We start from the raw sequence: 8,153 nt of genomic DNA on the forward strand, positions 1-8,153 counted from the left end.
TATTAATAATATTGATATATTCTTATTTAATAATGAGAATTTTATTAACGCGCAATAATAAGAGCTATTTTAAACAAGAGGATACGTAGCGAAACGTATGCCACGCACGTACCAAGAGCGCATATAAAACAACGAGGTCATATCTTTCCCCATGAGAATCTCGATCTTAGACACGTACGATACCTCGGCGAAAAGAAGATTATGAATCGGTAAATCAAATACCGTAATTAATAGTTTATGTCGTAATTAAAACTTACTTGACGAAAATTCAAATGATCGTCATCTTTTTTTTACAGTTTTTTCAATTTTTTGTTAATTATCCCGATCAAATGAAAAATGAATGGTTCAAGGCATGCTTTCATATGTCTACGCGTATTTTAATATTTAGGTATACTTGTAATTCAAAAAAGGGGAAGAAGGGAAAAAGTAGCAGAGAATCGTACTGGTCAAGTATGATGTTGACACCGAGCCGATCAGTTGTGTGACACGTATTGTTATACATAATTGTAGCACAACTATAGTACAAGGAAATGAACATACACATATGCATATATATTACACGTGTATTTATTTCGTGTACGAGCGTGTACATGCAGTGCACGTAAAATGATAGCCGAGACTGTCTTCTCTCTTTAATAAACAAATTATCGATTGTAACATATATACGAGTATGTTCCCTTTGTAACATTTTCATGTAGGAATAAGAACGAAACTCGTCGTAATGATTAAAACGTCTCGTTTGGTGTGTCCTGTAATAGAAAACTATTAATCTCTAGAGAGTTGAAAGAAATGTATCGTCTGTCTTCGAATTGTCGTCCTGTAATAACATCGTGTTTTAACTCAACTAAAATTCTACGAGAAGTCTTTGAGGATTTAACGTATTCGTCGATCTCGGACTATTTGACGAGGCAGGAAATGGGCAGATAAGCGAATAATTGCCGGGAGAGGAGGGAGGAGCGATAGAACGTAGAGAGATTGGGAGAACTCCCCTCGGGACAATAATCACAAAGTAAGACGTAAGACTATGGCCGAGCTACAATGCGTACACACATCACGTATGTATTTCTGAGAGCGATAACACGAGCACGTGCACGCGCGCATGGCTATCTACGAGCCTCGTACTCGCCCCGACGCGATGTGGTTTCATGATTCAAGTGTATCAGACTTTGAATGAAAGAAGGATACGAGCGAATGAATGAACTTTCTGGGGAGCAGACAAGAGTGTCGCGACGAGTGCGTAGGCGAGAGCGAATGCATTGCCTCCGTGTATCTCCGTGTCTGCCTCTGGAGTAACGTGAATTTAAACGTGCCGTTTTGGTAAGCTAAGTGCTATATGGTATTATTTTGACTTTACGGCTTTTATTTCACTAAAAAAGTTACATTCTAACACGTTACATTCTAACGTTATTAAATTAAATAATAATAATTTATACGTAAACGTGAAATTCTTTTCATCTAATCTATTTAGTTATTACAAACATGTGAAAACAATTGTCACTTTATTATCCTGGGTACATATTAGTTTGTAAAAGTTTAAGGAAATTTCCAGATTTATCGATATTAGATATGTGGTGAACAATGTTTCGGATGCGAATCGCAAAGAGTTTCCATCCAAAACGTTTATGTTACGTTACGGTAACAGAGTAAAGAATCGCGTTGATCGCATGCTTTCGGTTGTACAGTTCAAGTCTAATACGCGTTTAATTGCAAATAATTTAATAATCCAGTGAAAAACCGGTGTGCATCCTTCGCGCATCTCTACTGCTTCGTTCGTTCTACGCACACACGCAAAATCACGCTCACATATAATATATAGGTACGTAGAATTTGCGTGTAAATGCTACGTGGGCGAACAGGGTACCCCGCTTTATCGTTCCATCGATTCTATCATGAGAGGATTCTCGAGCTGATCTACGTACCTTGCATCGCACTAGCGTTACAGGACACTGACACGGGAAACTCTATGACAGCGGAAGTAGGAATTTCTTACGAAGCTCTTTTACCTTTACTCGTTCTTAGTTATTTTTCATTTCGTGAGTTTGAATTGAATAATTTGAAAAAGTTGATGCGTTTATCCTTAGATCACCTAGCTTCCATTCATGATACAAAGGTTTACGAATAATCCTCTCTCCTCTCTCTCTCTCTCTCTCTCTCTCTCTCTCTCTTTCTCTCTCTGTCTCTCCGAGAATATATTTTTCTTTTCTAAGCTTTATCTTTTTTACAAATCTTTTTCAGCTCGACTTTTCCTATACAAAATAAATAACAATAAATAAAAAGCAAAGTAAGAGTCAAACCCATTTCTTTAAAAAAGTCACACAATTAAGTAAAATTGCAAAAAAATATATAATAAAATAATTCTTTTATTATATATTTTTTTTCAATTTTACTTTTCTCTGTTTGTAATTTATTCTTTTAATTGTGTGACTTTTTTAAAGAAATGGGTTTGACTCTTGCTTTGCCCTTTATTATTATTTATTTCTCTTAGGACCAATTTAACGGACAGCCCGCGGGGGAACAAAAACTCGAGCGAAAGGGTCTTCGAATTCTAATATGGGCTCTTCGGGCTCCTACGTCTACCAAATTGACGTGGTTCAGAAAAAATTTTTTCGTTCTCCTTCTACGATTAACCTTCTCTTAAAAAGGCAGGAATTACTTACGTTCTTAGACCAGTCTGAAATGCGAAGAATTCGAAAAATGGAATGCAACCTATTCTCTGGCATATTCGGGAACCGAGAAAATCATTAAAATTTTATAAGAACTTAAAATTCTCTCTCTAAGAAGAATTTCTTTAACAAGAAATTTTTATTTCTTTATTAAAGTACTGCACATCAAAAGTTTTTTTGAAACTCTGTCACAGCGAGTAGGGTGCGTAACTCGGAACGCACTTATGTACAAACTATTGATTAATATTTTTGCTATTTCAAGATTCTCTTAAGTAGCACCTAATTCAGTAATGCCTTAATGCTAATTAAATAATGTCTAATAAATTGCTGTTCTGTAATTGACTTATGACGTCTTAAGACTGTACTTAAGATGTAATAGTTTTAAATAAGAATCGACTATGAATACCGGTCTACGCGATAGCATTTCAAGTATAATAATTTAGAGACTACGGCAGTAAATAATGTAAAAATAGAAACGTGAAATTCTCTAACGACTGGTCTATAATTTTCGCGGAAATCGCATTATTGCGTGGTAATATGAAATCCACAAAGCAATTGTTAGCGCGAAAGCTGTGCTATAAATTTAAACTGTTAAAGTGGTAATTCATACAATTGCAAAAATCAAAACTTTAATGATTTTCAAACAGCAGATTTGTTTGAAGACGTGTATTGTGATAGAAATTGCAATATAAATATAATATCAACTCTTTATTAAATAAGTTCTCTTTTTGTAATATATTTAATAATTCACAACTAAGGTGATGAAATGTAATGAACGTATTTAAGTACATATATTTTAAATCTGTCGCAAATCTCTTGTTAAAAGTATTATGATAGATTTAGAATCAAATATGAAAGAAACATAAAAGATTAAAGTCAAAATCCAAGTTATGTCTCTGTTAGAATAACGGATAATTTTTAATTATTCTACATCGCAAAATCGAAACATGAAACTGATAATGAAACATACATATGCCAATAACACGTGACAATGACGAAGTAATAATTAAAAATTTTAATAATTTTTTTTAGTAATAATTATTACGTAATTTGCCACGATATGATTAACTATAGCATTCCACTTTCATATTTATTAACGTCGCGTCATGATAAAAATATGGCAAATACTGTCAATAGACGAGAGAAATCTTGTGATTGCAGCTAAGACGTTTATTAGTAAGCTCTATAAACAGGCAACTGATTTAATGCACCTGTTCGTTTCGTGGTTTATCCGTAGTTGCGGTTTATAAACTTTCAAGAGATGATGGCATGATGGAGATGGAGATAAATGTTGACGGTAATTACGTTTCCTTTCCTTCCATTGACTGTGATAATATTTTTATATATTCTTTTCACATATCTGTATTGTCACTGATATCCGATAATAGTTGATTACCATTTGGTATTATCGTCTGGATTGCATATTCGTTCCTAATCTTTTAAAAATAGCAAACGTTGCGAATAGTTATCGGGATTTAAACTTATTTTTTTCTTTCTCTCTCTCTCTCTCTCTCTCTCTCTCTCTCTCTTGCTCGCTCGCTCGCTTAATCGTCGTGATTATTATTAAATCCGCAATTATGATTAAGCCGCACGTTTTCATCAGTCTTACAGGAAATTCAGTCGTGGGCGAGTAATCTTGTCACATCTCTCCTATCGTGACGTTTAATGGAACGATTTAACATTTGACGTTGCCTACGCAACCAATTGTACCTATGATACGCCGGTCAAGCTTCAATTCGAGTAACGCGAATAATTTTCGGTCTTGTAAAATGCTGTCCGACATCATGCGTTGGTCGTCCTACATGTTATATTGTCACGAATAAACACAGAAATTATTGTTGAAGATTGATTATTAAAATGTAAATATTTTCCAGGATTGATTTCTGATCTTTAGTGTGTAGCGTAAGGAAAGATGAGAAATAAAGTCTCTAAATAGGTTTTTTTTACCTTAAATATTACTTTTTCTGTATTTTCTCATATGTATAGATTAAGTAAAACAAAGTATACACTCAAAAAAGAAGTGTTTAATTTTAAGATGTTAAAATGTTTTGTTCTTGTTTCCATCTTTTAAACGTTTCAGTTTTTCCAATAAACAAAACACTATGCTTTTGGATTGAAAATATTGTACATAGTGTTTTTCAGTTCGAACACGTAGTGTTTTGTTTATTGAAAAGTTTGAAAGTAAAACATCTTTTTAGTGTACGCATACATATACATACATGTATATATAAAATATGTATATATGTATATATTAAATTACTCACAAAACAAGGAGTTACTACATTTTATCATTAAAACACCGAATGTGAAATTGATATTTTCCGAGAGTGCCGCTTGCAAGATGCATCGAACGCGTATTATATATTATACAGTGCGACGCAACGGTTCTTTTTGCTCGAGACTGAATCTTGCGTCGGGTATCCGTATAAGGTCCGTTTTACAGCACACTTGCCGAGGTACGGAATCTCCTATGCTTTATCACGATACGGCGAGATTGACTGTACAAATTTTTCATCGCATTGTGCTATGAAATTTTAAACTTTGAAATTTTCAATTAATATCTAAAAATTAATAGGGAATCTATTATATATTTGATCTCTCTGTAAATGAACAAAATTTCCAATCTGTCTCTCCCTTTTCGTTCTACAAATATAATATATAACTTACAAAAGTCGCATTTAAATTAATCGATTTGAATTGAATTAATTTCATTTTAAATAGTTGTGTGAGCGAAATATACTCATCTTGTAATAACGTCGTGACTATACGATATCACGTCTCTGCAGTCTCTGCGCTTCGAGGCAGAAACGAAACGAGCGGAGCGTGACGTGCGGTGAGGCAAAAATCGTCGTTGTCGTTGTTGTTTTTAATGATGAGTCTGTCGAGCGAGGTGCCCGTTTAATTACCGATACTCGTTTCAACATGGACTCTGCTTGCTTGAATCGCATCACTATGGTCCCGATCCTGGCCCCGGTCCGCCCACCCGTATCCGCTGCCCTAGCCAATGTAGAAAGGTGCAACAATGTACATCTATACGGTTTGCACGTCGACTACCATCGACGACGCAAAATCAACTGCATTGCTAATTCGCTAATTTGCTAATAATACACGGCTACATTTTTCCGAGCCTTTATAACAGTATACTTTATAATAGTACGCAACTACTTTATGTAATATATCGAGCACTCTTTTCTTTACCTTAAAACATCCGTTTGATTGATCGTCATCAGTCAAATCAATTGTTGATTAATTCAAATTTTGGAAATGATTATATTAGCTGCAAATAGGACATTTTATTTCCAACGAAGAAAATTAACGAATAAAATTTGACATAGAACCGCAGCAAAATTATTGTCTTTTACCAGGATTCGCGCGTGACGTTGCATTTAAATTAATTATTATCCGCGATTGTAACACTGCAATAAATATCTTGACACGTTTATTGATCGAAAACTACGACTCTTTTCCGATACGAACTTCTGAAAAGCAAGAAATTGAATCGCTCTTCTCTTAATTTAGTAAATTTTCTCCCTTTTTCCTTCTTAAAATACAATTTTCATCTTAGATTTTTTTTATTTTATAGAAGATTTGAAACGTAAAATCCTCCAGAAATACAAAATCCTTAAATTCATCGTTATTATTATTGTATTCTCGAGATGGCTTCTTCCATCATCCGCACTATAAATCAGATTTATAGTCAAAAACAAATGATCAGTTTGTAAAACAAATTAGCGGTGCGTCTCTACATCGTATCCACTCAGAAAATAAGAACATCTGGACTTCAAACTTCAAGACTTCATCAGACTTCGAGGAAGTCATAAATTTGTCGAACTTTGAGAAATTTATCGGACTTTATTGGATTTTATCGGACTTTATTACAAGGAATTCAACGGACTTCTGGTAGATTGTACACCGGGATTCAAGAGTGGTTATCCCTTTGTTGCTATCTCATTGTTAGTGTTTCAACTTTTCGTCGTTGCAAACTTGCAACGAGAAGTAGAGTTGCGTTAAAAAAAGGTGGACTTATAGGAGAAGATCATACTGAAATTCAAATACATAGTGTTTTGTTTATTGACAAAGTTTGAAACTAAAACATCTTTAAGTGTTTAAAAAATAGTAATACAAGAACAAAACATTTTAATATCTTAAAATTGAACACTTCTTTTTTGAGTGTAGTCATATCACATCACCAGTCACATTTATCTGTCCGATACCACTTTCCAATTTACACAAACAAGAAATCTAAATGACATTAAAAAATATAAAAATGTTGGTTATTTTTATTTAAAAAAAAAAATACGAGCAAAAGAGTGTTTTGTAAGAACAATGTTTTATGTCATATACATATATTTTTGTCGTTCAAGAAAATCTCGAAAAAGTCTAGCGTTCAATCAAACCGATATCATCCGATCTTCCTCTATACCGATATATTGTAATTACCGATTTGTGAAAAGAATCCATCGATCAGGAAGCTACATGGATCGCGAGAGATTTACCACTTGACATCGTCGGCTGAATCGAAGATGGAACAAAAAAACAGAATGAGTGCACACCGGCTTTCTCGACGTATCCTTTCTCTTTTTCGTTATGATCGTCGGAGCTGTTCAATATTGTCCAGGGATTCCTTTGGATTCCCGATGACCTTCCGACGCGACGTAAAGGAAAAAATGTACGTACATTAAGTTAGTACGTACATATAAAGATCGTATATTAGACTGGGATGTGAAAGTAGAAAGTAATGTTTCGCGAATACAAATGCTAAATGCGATCCTAGAGAGTGCGGAGGCACTTATGTCGCACAAGGAAGCTCGTTGGCTCGTTGAATATCCTTTCTCACTCATTGCTGTACATATCCAATGCGATCATTTATGAATGTGAGCGTATGTAAGAATTATTATGATACTAATGAAAGATAATTTTATTCTCTTATTGCTAGATACGACGTTCTTATGTATCCTATATCATCAAATTTAGTAAAGTACCCTGTGTGTACGAGTATATATATATATGTGTGTGTGTGTGTGTGTGTGTGTGTGTGTGTGTGTGTGTGTGTGTGTGTGTGTGTGTGTGTGTGTGTGTGTGTGTGTGTGTGTGTGTGTGGAGAGAAATAAGCTGAATGAGAGACTTAATGTTTTCCAATATCACTCGTAATTATCTAATGGTCGCTTTCGCTTCATTAATTTCTTTTCCAAAGATATTTTTCACATAGAAAATTTTGCTAGACACGTGATAAGATTAACAAATCGGCATATTTTATGGCACTTAGAAAATCAGAAAGTGGTAACTTTCAAGCACTAGAGACTCTGCAACAGAGTCTGGCTACGAGCGATTTTGTTAAAATCCTGCGAGAGAGAAAAAGGTTTACATACCATCTTCCTGTATATACTTAAACATAACTACCTCATTTAATAATTTTAATTAGAATTACAGAGTGAGACAGTATAAGTTAGAGTGAGATAATGTATACAAATAGAGAGACTATTTTATATA

At 34.2% G+C, this 8,153-nt stretch overlaps 1 protein-coding gene across 1 annotated transcript in view; it reads left to right on the forward strand.

Annotated features, from left to right (window-relative positions):
- Positions 1 to 8,153, forward strand: part of LOC108747160 (protein TANC2) — a 27,119-nt gene that overhangs the window by 838 nt on the left and 18,128 nt on the right. The window lies entirely within an intron of this gene.

The sequence above is a fragment of the Trachymyrmex septentrionalis genome, unplaced genomic scaffold (genome assembly GCF_001594115.1).
Source record: "Trachymyrmex septentrionalis isolate Tsep2-gDNA-1 unplaced genomic scaffold, Tsep1.0 scaffold196, whole genome shotgun sequence".
Lineage (NCBI taxonomy): Eukaryota > Metazoa > Arthropoda > Insecta > Hymenoptera > Formicidae > Trachymyrmex > Trachymyrmex septentrionalis.